Source organism: Lissotriton helveticus, chromosome 1_1 (genome assembly GCF_964261635.1).
Source record: "Lissotriton helveticus chromosome 1_1, aLisHel1.1, whole genome shotgun sequence".
Taxonomy (NCBI): Eukaryota; Metazoa; Chordata; class Amphibia; order Caudata; family Salamandridae; genus Lissotriton; species Lissotriton helveticus.
Genome location: NC_136057.1, coordinates 1,747,481,060 through 1,747,495,772, shown reverse-complemented (window position 1 = coordinate 1,747,495,772; position 14,713 = coordinate 1,747,481,060). Strand labels below are relative to the sequence as shown.

General features: G+C 45.8%; 1 protein-coding gene across 2 annotated transcripts in view; it reads right to left on the bottom strand.

Annotated features, from left to right (window-relative positions):
- Positions 1-14,713, bottom strand: part of LOC144752019 (sphingosine 1-phosphate receptor 1-like) — a 103,021-nt gene that overhangs the window by 40,158 nt on the left and 48,150 nt on the right. The window lies entirely within an intron of this gene.

Sequence of the window (14,713 nt, the reverse complement as noted above, 5' to 3'; positions counted from 1 at the left end):
GTTCTGTGTTTAACTGTATAGATGAGAAAATGGAAGTGTGATTGATTCTTTTCAGGACTGACTAGGTGTGTGAGTAACTCCATGGATGAGTGGCAGAGTGTGAGTGTCTGTATAGGTGTATGAGTGCATATGATAGTGTTGTAAAGATGAGTGATTGTATGTATGAATGATTGTATGAGTGAATGTGTGTGTAGACATAGGAATCAGTGAGTGCGTATGTAGTAACTAGTATTGGTGTGTCAATGGTTTCAAAAATGATACTCTCTATTTAACACTGGGTGTAACGGAGGTTATATTACAGTGTGAGGAGATGCATTGTATTATCACATGAATGATATCATCAGTGATGTGATCATTGATGTCAAGTGAGATGTCATCAGTGATGTCATTTGAGATGTCATCAGTGATGTCATCAGTGATGTCATTTGAGATGTCATCAGTGATGTCATCAGTGATGTCACTGACCATGTCATGAATGATGTAATATGTGACATCATCAGCAGTGGATTGCGGGTGCGCGATATATAGTTAGTGCAACTAACTATATATGGAATTTCAATGGTTTTGTGTGAGTAAAATAAGGTTTTTTAAATGCTAATTCCTAACTATATATGGTCTATAACCTATGGTTTTTTCAGTGAATATATATATATATATTTTATTTTATTTTTTTAGCTTTTTTAGCTTGACCATATTTTGGTAATCGATATTGTTGTTATTTTTGTAGCTTGATATTTGAAACCCAATATTCGTGTACCATACCCACACACAAACATGTAATTATACTAACAGCAGTTCATCGAAAATCCCAAATTCACCAGATGAGTTATGGCCCAAAAATGGCAAGTTAGGATTCTGGTGACGTTGACAAGAGACTCTGTCTTCGTCTTCTTAACTATCCACCATGTTGCTTTGCACCTGGACTTCCAGTGATCTATTAAGGCTCTTTTATGTAACAATTAGACTGGTACATTTTTTCCCCTTCCGCTGGCAAAGCACAGAACTAGAGGGCTCAGAGGGCTCTAGTTCAATGTATGTGTTGTTTTGGCTGTGCCACAGTCATAGTCTGGCAGACCCTTGCCATTTAGAACATGAGTTATGGCAAGAAGATTTACTTACACCCATTTTTGAGTTTTGGCACACTGATGTGTTTGTTTCAAGTCAGAAGAGCTGCTTTTTCAAATCCAGAAACATTGGCTATTTTTGTGACAACGTCATTCTGCGTGTTTGTCCCTTACGGACGCAACGGAACATGCTGTCTATTTGCATTACAACTATCAAGGGAGCATAAGGAACAGCTGTGTCAAAAAACATGGTTGATGGCTTTTTATAGACATATTTTTTGTGTGAACAACTATTTTAGTCAGAGACAAAGTATTCGGGCCTTAGAAGCCACAGGCCGTGTGAAAATATGGTGGGCCGAGGTTTCGGAAACACAAACATGATGCTGGGCTGGTCTTGGATCAGGGCCCGTAGTCCGCCGCGTCACGTGGCAGCAGAATGGGTCAGAGGGTGGAAGCGTGTCCTGAAAATGGACGTTCATTAGTAAGAAGACCCTTTTAGGGGCATAGTGAGGGACTTCCAAGATGGCATTTCTGATGAAGGTACACTGACCAGCAGAGGACACTGCATCTCCAGTGCCTGTACCTCTGATAGTCAAGAAGGGAAGAAGCAGGGGCAGTGGTCGCAGGGCATTCTTCCTTGATAGACATAGTGTATTCATTGGGACCAACGAAAGCAACTTCCTACAGGACAATCTAGGAAGCTAGCAACATCTACCCCCACTGCCCATGCTATATAGTTACCAAGGGTGGACAGGTTGGCCAATGATTGACATTCATATATTTAAGACTGCATCTCACTGGTGGGACAGGTTCCAAGCTTGCATCTCATTGGTGAGACAGATCTCCAGCCTGCCTCTCATTGGTGCCAGTTTAGAGCCTGAATCTCATTGGTGCTACATGCTAGGAGCCTGAATCTCATTGGTGCTATATGCTAGGAGCCTGAATCTCATTGGTGGTACATGGTTCCAAATTTCATAGACTTGATGCTATGATTTGCATCTGTAAATGTCATTCGAGCTCCAAGTTTCTGCTTGAATTTCAAGCTGTTAGCCTGGATCTGTTTGTTGCGAGGAGCATCTAGTCTGTAAAACAACACTTCGGGGTTCAACTTTCAATCTTTTAAAAAAAATGTTTATTAAGGAGCCTTGCATGACCTTTTATGTAAGGTTGTGTGGTGATACCTTACCAGGGAGTAGGTGAAGTGTGCAAAAATGTTAGCATACAAGGGTAAGGTGGATATAACTGGTCATCTGGAACGTGTCCTCAACCGCAATCAATGTGTGGTTTAGTGATCTCCGCGACGCCATGATTGCCCACCTTGAATCTCATGAAAACCCAAGTTAGGTTCTCTGGATATCAACAGTTACAAACCTGCATTTCATTGGTGCCACCTAACTGCGTCTTGTTGGTCCTGCTAGTTTCAATTTAGTATATTGTTGGTGGTACTTGATGCAAACTTTCATTGCATCTGTGCTTTTATTTACAAACCTTCTTTGCTTCTGTATTTTTACTTACAAACCTTCATTGCGTCGCTCTTCATTGCATCTTTGCTTTTAGTTTCAGACCTGCCTTTCATCTGTGGGATTACATACAGGTTGTCATTGGTGCTAGTAGTTACCAACCTGGGTCTCCCCCATGCTACTAGCCACAAATCAGTTTCTCATCATTCCTACTAGTCACAAAGCAGTGTCTAATCTGTGATACTAGTTATAAACCAGTGTGTCAGCGGTGCAGCTAATTACAGACCAGTGTCTCACCGATACTGCTGGTTACAAACCAGTCTCTCACCAATTCTGCTGGTTACAAACCTGTGTCTCAGCCTTGCTACTAATTAGAAACTAGTCTTACCTGTGCTGGTAGTTGCAAACCTGTGTCTTGACCTCACTACTATTTACAAAAACACTTTTCATTAATTCTACTAGTTACAAAACCTCTCCTCTTTGCTACTACTAGTTACACAACTTCACCTCCTTGGCCCTGCTAGTTATAAACCAGCATTGCATTGGTGTTAATAGTTGCTAGCCAGCTTCTGATTGGTTCTCCAGTTTCCAAACCTATGTCTCGCCAGGGCTGTTACCCTCTCTACCTCTCTGCAGGGGCGGTCACATCCTAACCTTACTCAAGTAGTCCACAATGGAATACATGAGTAACTCTGAGTTGGCTGATGCATAGCGCCTGGTATCTGTGGTTTTAAAAGGCAAATTCTAAGACCGATTTCTGGTATTATTTCATTGCTCACACTTCCAGACACAACTCTCTGTCATGGCTGTATGGCCCAGCAAGTATGCGTACCTTCGCTCCCCTGGTTGAGCGTATGCGTTACTTCACCCGCTGGCCGCCTGCCAGTGCCAATTATCCCACAAGTGCCTTTGTGTGCCAAGCAGTGGGTGGAAACTGTGGATTAGCAACGCCAGTTGGCCCCAAAGAAAAGGTTCTTTTTGTGGTGTTCAGCTTTTTCCCTACAACTACAGAGGCAGCCCAGGTTTGGAAAGAATGATTTCAGTGGGATGGACATGGCTGCCAAGCGGGCCTATGTCGTGTGTGGTACGCTTTAGACACCCCTGGCTTTTTTAGTCGACATCATTTTGCAGGCGGGAAGATGTAGGCTCATATGTTGACCGTGCAAAATAAAACCACAAGCCTCAGAATGCAGAGTTGTGTCTGACTGGCCAAAGGTGTCACATTTGGCCAATTGTCAGCTATGCATGTGACGTGACTGTACAGACCTCTGGGGATTTGTTGGACAAACGCTGCACCAGCCACATATTAACCAATCAGGCCGGGCCCCTGAAATTGTACTGAGTCCTGAAACAAAACAGTCCTCTACGGTTTCAGGCATGTCCCACTGCCCCCACTACCATGGGGCCAGCCCAAGCCACCCGTTAATGGCCTTGCTTCCTAACTGGGGGACGAAATGGATAGGAGAGATTGAGAAGGCTGCAGTTTTGAAATAGGGTGTAATCGAAAATCTTATTTGTGTGGTGAGGAATTCGAGGGTCATGATATAAACATTAGAGGTATTCACAATTATAATCCTGTGAAAATATACTTTTCCATTTACGTCTCTGTAAAATTCTCACATTTTCGTGGGGAAATTAGCCTACAGAAAGTCAATCAGCAGGGCTTTTTTCTGCAAACCCATGAACATAACTGCTAAAGAAATTTTACTTAGATCTCTGAAAAATAAACTTAAAAAATACATTGTAGGTATTTTTAACTGCAAAACCTATTTTGTGGATATTTCCCCTGACATTTGTTTTTTATTTTATTGTGTATTTCATGACATTTATTTTTTTGCAACGTACGCTGGATGCAAAATGGGGGCCATCATTGAATGGGTAACGCATAGATTTGACTGAATGGGCACAAGCTGAGGAAATACGCATAGAAAGAATACGAAGAGGTGAGAAAGTGGTAAAAGACCATAAAGATTCGATAAAAATGTATGAGAAGTTGTGTAACCGTGATGCAGACATCGAATTATCTGACTGGAAGGCTGAGGCTGAAACGATACAAGTGGGGGTCGAAGTTTACTTAAGAAAAAGTCTTTAAAAACTCATTGTTGCGTCAGACAATGCAAATTATGTATTTTGTGGTAACTGTGGCTCTGCTTGAGTTGCTTAATTAAAAATTAAAGAGGAGTATTTAAAAAAAATTGCAAAGATTTTAGGGTTTCATGATTTTTTGTAGCCTGTTCGCGCAATTTTGCATTGCCCTACTCAAAATGTCAATGATAGGTATTCATTATGTTGGTGTTTCCAAGCGACCGCGTGGGTAGGGCGGGCTTGTGGCTGTGCATCAACCACTGCTTGCGCCCTGGTTTCGAGCATAATGTCCCTCAATTAAGTTCTGGGTCAGTTCGTCCAGAATTACGCAATCTCTAGGTACCTGCCCTGAATTCAGGTTCCACCTTCTTACAAAAGCAGATGCCATCAGATTCCCAAGCTAAATTACTGTGCCTATGCCATGATGTCATCACTTGTAATTGATGTAATTATGAAATACTTGTTTTCTTTAAATACACTTGTCATAATATGAACGTCACAAGCAGAAATATTTAGGTGATTACAAAGGCTTCCTGATCTAAGGTTTCAATGCCCTATTTTTAGCTGAGTACTATTGTAAGTTGCCTATGAAGAATAATAAATGATTTAAAAATAACTCTGCCAGGCTGGCTCCAGCCATGGGGATAGGTGTGCCGGGTTGGAGAGAATCTTGCAGAGATACTGACCACAGGAGTGAACTAGAAACTATCAGGAGACCTAGACAACTTAACCTTGGGCCTCTAAGCGCTGAAATAACAAATGTTTATCTATCTCGGATGCATGAAAAGCTGAGTGGACTTTGAACCTGGGATCATGCAGCCAAGCACAGATGCCTATGGTGGATGCATTAGTCCACTGAGTCATGGTTCCCGCTAGACAATGGGGCAATACCAGTTCCACAACTTGGCTGCTAATGACAAGGGTAACTCGTCATGGAGTTTCCATTGACTTCAATGGAAATTACATTGAGATGCAGGTACCACCCTTAGCATCCAAGTGGTTAACGACAGGGGCCAAACGACTCATTTTTCAGCTCAGTTTCCCAAATACATTGGGGAATTATTTGTGTCAGTAAATTGTGTGTGTATCCAAGCAAGAACTATACACTGTACAGTGTTGCTTCCAATGCTGGGAAGACTGAACACCCCTCTCTCTGTCCAACCCTGGGATCCGCCTTCAGTCCTACTGACTACTGGGGTTTTTCCCAGTATCTCATATGGCCAGTCCTGTGCCCGTCTGAGGGATCGGGTGCCAATCAGGCGAATGGTGCAACACCGGTCCTTTCCATAGCAATAAAATGGCGTCACCCTGAACTCATTACTGACAGTTCTGCTGCCGCGGTATGGGTGGGTCCAACGCATGCTCAGGTGTGGCCGGAAGGGGTATGTAAGCTATAATGATGTTATTATCGCCATTATTATGTTTATTCCCTGCATCTGGCACCCTCCCTTTAGCGCCTCGTGTACGACAGATCTGTCTGCTTGGCGGAAGTGGGATGGAATGTTCTAGAAAGCGCCAGCAGGCCGGGCAGGGTCCTCTCGCCACCTAATCTCGAGGTCTGGCTGCTGATAAGTGCACGCGCTCCAGGCCCCAGGCCTGCCTCGGTGCAGTCAGTTGCAATTCACGAGTATCGGAAATTTCAATCTGGCCCACTTCTATATAGCTTTTAAACTTCCAGAAGACTTGTTTTTTTTAAATATTACTTTGTTTTATCCTTCAGCTTTCTTGTACGTTAATCTACTTAATGTATCACCCTCCCTTCATCAATTTCTCCTTCACTTATTGCTCACCTTTCACTTCCACATAGAATCTTTCTCACCCATCCTTCACCAGAACTTTGACATGAGTATTCTGTCTTGTCGGGATAGAGGGCTCGGATGGGATGCGTCATTCTGTGGAAAATATGTGGATAGAGTAAGAGACCAATGTAAATGTGTACACTAAATCTTCATATAATTTGCGTAGAGTCGCAGTTTACTATATTTGACAAAGAGCTGGTAACCTGCCCTCCTTTCTGTGTCTACCCCATCCTCCTGTGCATGGATTGATGCCTTTGTGAACATGTAAGTTTACTCAGGGCTTTAAGTAGAATGAAAAACCTAGGGGGGGGGTTTCTCTCAAATGGGCGTGGTCGATGTAATTAAAGGCGTGGCTTAAAAATACGCAAGGTAAAAATCTGTGCTTAGCATAGTGTGCCGCACAACTGGTATTTTGCTGCTTCTGTCATTGCATTCAATATATAATACAACAACCAACATTACACCAACATCGAGCCAAGACTATTGGCTTTGTCAATGGTTGTTAGTTGTGTAAGTTAAATAAGCAACAACTATGGTTTCCTAGTATAGAATACTGAAAATGCTTCAATTATGAAATGATGAGACTGTAAAAGAACTATAACGAGTCTCTTTAAAGTTACCTCAAAGGCAGTGATGGGTAGCACTGCCACAGAGTTAAGATTTTGTTTTCCACCCTAAGGGCAAAAATGGAGAACCTGATAGAGACCCCTCTCAGCGCCTTCTTTTTAGAATAGCTGGTGCAGAGCACCGGCAGGACCGGTCGTATGGCATTACAACGCGGGCTTTTACCCCGAGTGCCATTACAACGCTGTTTTTACAACGCAAGTCGTTACTACGACTTGCGCGGTAAGCGCTGGATAGTGGAATAGTTTAATTTTCTATTCCAACTCCAGCCCACTTTACAGTAGGGAAGGTGTTGGAATAGAAAATTAAACTATTCCCTATCCAACAGCGCCCTCCAGCGCAATTCGTTGTAACGACTTGCGTTGTAAAAGCAGCGTAGTAATAGCAGCGCGGGGAAATGCCCGCGTTGTTATGGCTGTTTACCGCAGGACCCGGCCCACTTAAAGCTCTGAGGTTTCTACACACTTAATGCACTGGTATTAAACTGTAAAATAAGTGTTATTGGCTTCTGTGAATGGGATAGTGGCCTTCGCAGTGTCTCGGACATTGCTGTTCTCCACTTCACACCACTTTCCTCTGCAGCCTCTCTGGACACTTGTGTCATTTTTATTCCCACATATATCCAAAATCCTTCATCTGCATATATCACACCTCATCTTCTCCTCTTCCACATCCTTTTCACGCTCTCCTTTTGCATGTATTTCCTTGCATCTCCTACACTTCACCATTCCTTACTACACCCACTCACCTTTAAGCGTTGATTTTTCTTTCATTTTTTTCATCCTTTCAATATTTCAACAGATCTGTACGTCATCACAGACTTTCAAATATAATCACAAACTCGCATATGCCACCATTGCTCTGTGCAATCGGCAAAGGGGCCAAGGAATGGATGTGAATAAATTTTGAGCACCCGTATTACCCACTGCCAATCACTGTGAGACTCTCACAAAGCCTTCAATTCAATTCCAATTCCATTCATTTATATAGCGCGCTACATACCCAGAGGATCTCAAGGCGCTTGAGGAAGGGTGGGGGAATTACTTGTCGAATATCCATGTTTTAAGATGCTTTCTGAATGCTAGGTGGTTCTGAGTAAGGCGAAGGTGAATGGGAAGTGAGTTCCAGGATTTAGCCGCTAGGTAGGAGAAGGATCTTCCTCCCATGGTGGTTTTGTTGATGCGAGGTACAGCAGCAAGGGCTTGATTGGAAGAGCGCAGCTGGCGGGAGGGGGTGTAGAAGGAAAGTCGTGTGTTGAGGCATTCTGGTCCAAGTTCGTAAAGTGCTTTGTGTGCGTGGGTTAGGAGGCGGAATGTTATCCTCTTATTGACGGGGAGCCAGTGGAGGTTTTTCAGGTGACCAGAGATGTGGTCTTTACGCGGGATGTCTAGTATGAGTCTGGCTGATGCGTTCTGGATGCGTTGGAGTTTTTTCTGAAGTTTTGCGGTGGTACCGGCGTAAAGGGTGTTTCCGTAGTCCAGGCGGCTTGTAACCAGTGCGTGGGTGACCGTTTTTCTAGTTTCGGTGGGGATCCATCGAAATGTTTTTTTAAGCATGCGGAGGATGTTGAAGCAAGATGATGAAACGGCGTTGACTTGTCTGGTCATCGAGAGTGAGGAGTCCAGGATGACGCCCAGGTTCCGTGCGTGGTCCGTCGGGATGGGTGCTTTTCCAAGGGCCTCTGGCCACCAAGAGTCGTCCAAGGCGGAGGGGGAGGAACCTAAGATAAGGACTTCTGTTTTGTCTGAGTTCAGTTTCAGACGGCTGTGCTTCATCCACTCGGCTACTTCTTTCATTCCTTCATGTAGGTTGGTTTTGGCGGTGTTAGGGTCTTTGGTGAGTGAGAGGATCAGTTGAGTGTCATCAGCGTAGGAGATGATGTTGAGGTCGTGTTGGCGCGCGATGGCCGCGACGGGGCTCATGTATATGTTGAAGAGGGTGGGGCTGAGTGAAGATCCTTGTGGCACGCCGCAAATGACTTCAGTGGCCTCTGATTTGAAAGGTGGGAGGCGGACTCTCTGGGTTCTTCCGTCAAGGAACGAGGTGATCCATTTCAGTGCTTTTCCTTGGATTCCGATGTTTCTGAGGCATTGTAACAAGGTGCTATGACAGACTGTGTCGAAGGCTGCGGAGAGGTCGAGGAGGATGAGGGCGACTGTGTCTCCGTTGTCCAGTAGAGTTCGAATGTCATCTGTTGCTGCGATGAGTGCGGTCTCAGTGCTGTGTTTGGCTCGGAAGCCGGACTGTGAGGGGTCGAGGGATTTGTTGGTTTCGAGGAAGGCGGCGAGCTGGTTGTTGACAGCTTTCTCGATGACTTTGGCCGGGAATGGAAGAAGCGAGATGGGGCGGTAGTTTTTGAGTTCGGAGGGGTCAGCTGTGGGTTTTTTCAGAAGGGCGCTGAGTTCGGCGTGTTTCCAACTTTCTGGGAAGGTGGCGGAGTTAAGGGAGCAGTTGATGACGTCTCGGAGGTGTGGAGCTATGATGGAATCAGCTTTGTTGTAGATGTGGTGAGGGCATGGGTCTGTGGGGGATCCTGAGTGGATGGAGTTCATCAGGCAGATGGTGTCCTCAGTGGAGATTGGGTTCCAGTCATTAAGGATGTTCAAGGGGGGTGAAGGTATGGCAGAAGGTTGGGTGGGTTGGTATCCGGGTTTGTTGTCGAAGCTGTTGTGGATGTCTGCGATTTTGTCGTGGAAGAATGAAGCTAGGGAGTCGCAAAGGGTTTGAGAGGGAGTGATGTCGTTGGAGTTGGCAGTGGGGTTGGTGAACTCTTTGACGATGTTGAATAGTTCCTTGCTGTTGTGGGCGTTGTTGTCTAGTCGGTCTTTGAATGCGGCTTTCTTGGCAGTCCGGATCAGTTGGTGGTGTATGCGGGTGGCGTTTTTGAAGGCGTCCCTGGTGCTGGTGTTTGGGTCTTTTTTCCAGGTCTTCTCAAGGGAGCGACATAGTTTCTTGGATTTCTTAAGATCCTCGTTGAACCAGGGGGCGTTTTTGCTGCCTAGTTTGATTTGACATTTCTTCAAAGGTGCTAGGTTGTCGGCGCTGTTGGTTAGCCATTGAGTGAGGTTAATGGCGGCTTGGTTGGGGTTCGAAGCGTGGGCAGGGGGGTTTTGAAGAAGCGATGAGGAGATCTGGTCGATGCTGATTTTGTTCCAGTTTCTTCGCAGAGTAGGTTGAGGATGGTTGTGGGTTGTGGTTTTTTTGTAGGTAAAGTGAACGCAGCTGTGGTCCGTCCAATGGAGAACTGTGGTGTGACTGAAGGAGATGTGTTTGCTGGAGGTGAAGATAGGGTCGAGTGTGTGACCTGCGTAATGAGTGGGGGTATTAACAAGTTGTTTGAGTCCGAGGTTGGCGAGATTGTCCAGAAGGGTGGTGGCGTTGCTGTCGTTACTCTTTTCCAGGTGAAAATTGAGGTCTCCCAATAGAATGTAGTCCTTTGAGGGGAGGGCGTGTGGGGTGATAAAGTCAGTGATGTCTTCACTGAATTGTGCACGGGGTCCTGGTGGTCTGTAGAGGAGGGTGCCTCTGAGTGTGGTCTTGGGGTCGGTGTGGATCTGGAAGTGAAGGTGTTCGGCGGTAGCGAGGTTGTCCTCTGAGCTGGTTGAGACGCGGATGGTGTTCTTATGGACGATGGCGATGCCTCCTCCTGTTTGTTTGGCGCGGTCCTTACGGATGATCTTGTAGCCGTCTGGGATGGCTGTGGCGATGTCTGGGGCTGATGAAGCATTCATCCATGTTTCTGTTAGGAAGGCGACGTCAGGAGAGATGGTGTCTAGTAGATTCCAAAGGTCGATGGCGTGTCTGTGGACCGATCGGGTGTTGAGCAGGATGCATTTTAGGTGGTTGGTGTCAGAACTCTGTTTGGTGTTAGTGGATGAGGAGTTGGTCATGGTGCCGTCATACTTGCAGGAGTTGCATGTGAAGGGTCCATGTGTGCGTCCAGGAGCGGCTTGGGCGCAGTTGGGGAGACGACCGGGGTTAAGGGCTGAGAGGGTTGCGGCATCGTACGTTATGCGGGCGGAGTTGATTTTGCGGGGGCCAGGGGCTTTGGTGCTGGGTGCGGTCCAGGCGCGGACGGGCGTAGACGGGCTTACCTTTGGCGCACCTTCGGCGCGCATGGGGCGCGACCGCTGCGCGTATACGCTGCGCGTAGAGGTGTTTGACTTATATAGGCGGATCAAGAGGGGAAGGGGCGAGGTGGGGTCAGCTGGGAGGCGGGGGCGGGGTTGGAAGAGGGGCTGAGAGGCTGAACAACAAAATGGTGGCAGCCAAAACTCGACCAGGTCAACAACAACTGCAACAACACAATCAGGGCTATGCAGGAATAAACAATTAAGTCTATACAGTCAGCGCTACGATCCAATTCAGTTATTAACACACGTTAAGCAGAGCGGGTAGTTGGGATCAGAGAAGCGCTACGGACAACTCAAGCTGCACTTGAATATTTCTATGTATGGGCAGAGAAGCGCTGCAATGTAAACAGGCTGCAATTACATATATCTATGCATGAGCAGGGAAGCGCTACGATCAGATCAAGCTGTGCTTAAATATTTCTAAGTGCGAGCAGAGAAGCGCTACAATGTAAACAAGCTGCACTTAAATGTATCAATGCACGAGCGGAGAAGCGCTACGATCAGATCAAGCTGAAATAAGTGAAGGGTTATAAAAACAATTCTGCGCTACGATCAGATCAATCAGCAATAATAGAAGGGTTAACAATGCAATTCTGGATCAGGGAAGCACTACGGGGTCCGAGGAGCACACGTAGTGGAGCGCTACGATACCAGTGCAGGGAGCGGCCGCTTCTGAGCCAGTCAGGGCGGTCACTGAAGCCTTCAGCATCAGCTCTAGAGCTCTCGTGTGTGACCCGTTGTAAACACCCACCGACAACCTGAACTCACATAGACACCTACATGCAAACACGTTCAAAGCATGCACAATACAAGATTAATATGCTGTATGAAAAAACTACAAAAATACAATATCCCGCAAAAAGGGAAAGTAAATGTAGCAGAACACGTAAAATGTAAACAGCAGCAAACTTGCTGACATTGAGTACATTCATGTTTTCTACAGTCATTGTTGAGATACTGACTCAGGAACACACCTGTATTTTTCGCCTGTAAGGGCTAAGGATGTAAACTGAAGGCTGGATAAGAACATATTTCAAAGTCAACAGGTCTCGCCCACTAGGCAGCGCATTTGCTGTCTGTTTCATGTTTTTGTGGGCTTAGTAAACACTTACAGGGGCTTGTAGCCCACTCAGTGCTTTCCATTGGTTGGCTTTCCTGTCACTCGTACTTGCCTGCTTTTTATTTGTATCCCAGCCTTTTAATCATGTGTTTGTCCCTCCCACGGAGCAGTGCCTCTTTACCATCACTTTTGACCGGCTGAACTCCATGTTACTTTCTGTTTCCCTTGTGCTTCTTTCATGCCCCCTCCATGTTGTGCTCGCCCTCATGCATCCCCCTGATGTTTCTCACCCATGTGCCTCACCTGCTCAATGTTCCTCTCGCCTCTATTGCTTCTCCTCCCCAACTCTGCACTCCCTACCATTGTTGACCTACCCGTGTCCATCTCCCTGACCCGCCCACTTTGCCCTCTCACCCGTTGCTTCTCATCCAATATCCAAAAATTCTTTATTTCGGTCGTCTAGACCATAAAAGATACATTACAAGTACATTTAGACATTTATAAAGAAAAATACGATTATAAAAACACATCATAAAAATTGATTACCAGGATGTTCAAACATGATAGGGATAGAAACCAATTCATAATTAGGGAACACAATTCATAGCGTGATCCGAAAGCACAATCCGTGGTATGGAAACAATTTTCAATATTTACGACAGTTGTGCGTTTAACAGTTTATTCCTAATCTGCCACATAGCAAGGATAAATTTCGCCACTGCGAAAACTATGTGGGGCAAGGTACTTGTTCTTAATACTCTGTACGCATGCATGTGGCTCCTAAATCCCAGATTCCTGCATAGGGGGACCAGCCAATGTTTCCTTGGTCTCTGGTATGCAGGACAAAAAAAGAGAAAATGTGTTTCCTCTTCATCATGGGGGTTACACCCTGGGCAAATTTTGTCATCGACGTGAAGCCAGTTACAAGTGAAGGTTTTGACTGGCAAAGTGCCAAGCCTCCACTGTATAAACAGCTTCCTGGCTAAAATGGGGTAAATGATATCCATAAAACCTTCGAATTCATATGAATTTTTGGATTGTAGGAAACGTTCGGTTAGGGTGCCGTGTTTAGTTGAGGTCAGGAGGAGATCCAAGCTTTTCTCCTTATGAATCTGAGCCAAACGTTTGCGGGAGAGCCTTTGACATCCCGATTCAGGAGCCTCCCATAGTTCAGGTAATTTTAACCGATACAGTTCTTTTTTTATGAAGGTCAGCCAGGGAATTTTGTCACGTTGGTTCAGGTCCATTACATGGACGAGATCACTCCTATAATGGGCAAGCTCTCTGGTAGACCAAAGCCTATGCCAGAATCTTATTGGCTTAGACTCCAGCTCAGCAGTGATGGATGGTAAACCCATGTCCAGTCTCAAGGGAAACAGAGGTGTACTCCGGGGGAGGGCCAAAAGACGTCTAAGGAAGTTGTTTTCGACGCTGGCAAGAACCGAACCTGCTCGATGCCCCCATAGCTCACTACCATACGAAACGGCCGCTTTGGCCTGCAATTTATATAATTCCAATGCCGGACTTATTGGTTTGAAGGTTGAGGAATTTACAACCTTCAAAATTGCACCGGAGAGTTGAGACAGCTTAAGCCGAGATCTTACAATTTGGGGTTCCCAGGATAGGTTCTCGTGTAATGTTACCCCCAGGTATTGGAAGGTTGTGACCCTTTCTAGACTGACTGAACCCAGAGTGGGATTGGGTCTGTTTTTTGTGGATGGATTGAAGATCATGAACTTGGTCTTCTCTGTATTGATCTCTAGACCATGTTGTCTACAGAAAAGATCAAATCCATCTAGAATCCTTTGGATCCCCATGGGGGTTTTGGAAAGCAGGAGGGTGTCGTCAGCAAACATGACAGCTGGCACCCTCCTGCCGGCCAAGAGAGGGGCGTCGTTGTCTTTAACGCCATCAAGGTGAGATATAACGCTGTTAACAAAGAGGCAAAACAGGGTTGGCACCAAGACTCAACCCTGCCTTACCCCTCTGAGAACAGGAAACCTTGATGAAAGCGCTCCGTCCCTCCCACACCTAACCTGGGCATAATTGCCATCATGGAGCCTAGTTATGGTGTGCAACAGATGGGATGGGACACCCAACTCCCTGAGGACCTGCCAAAGTTTTTCCCGGGGAACCAGATCAAAGGCTGACCTCAGGTCCACGAACACCATGTATAGCCTCCCCCCCTCAATCCTCACCGTCTTCCAGTACAGGAGGATGAGGCGGAAGACCTGATCCATGGTGGACGTGTTTTTTCTGAAGTCAGCCTGGAGGGCGCTCAGGATTTTATTTGCCTCCATCCAATCATTGAGGTGGTCCAAAAGGAGGCGAGAGAAGAGTTTTTGTGGGACATCTATGAGGCTGATCGGCCTATAGTTGGCTGGGAGAAGAGGGGAACCCTTTTTGAAAATAGGCACTATCTCTGCTCCCAGCCAAGTACAGGGGATCTCCATACCTCCCAGGATGGCATTAAAGAGAATAAGGAAGT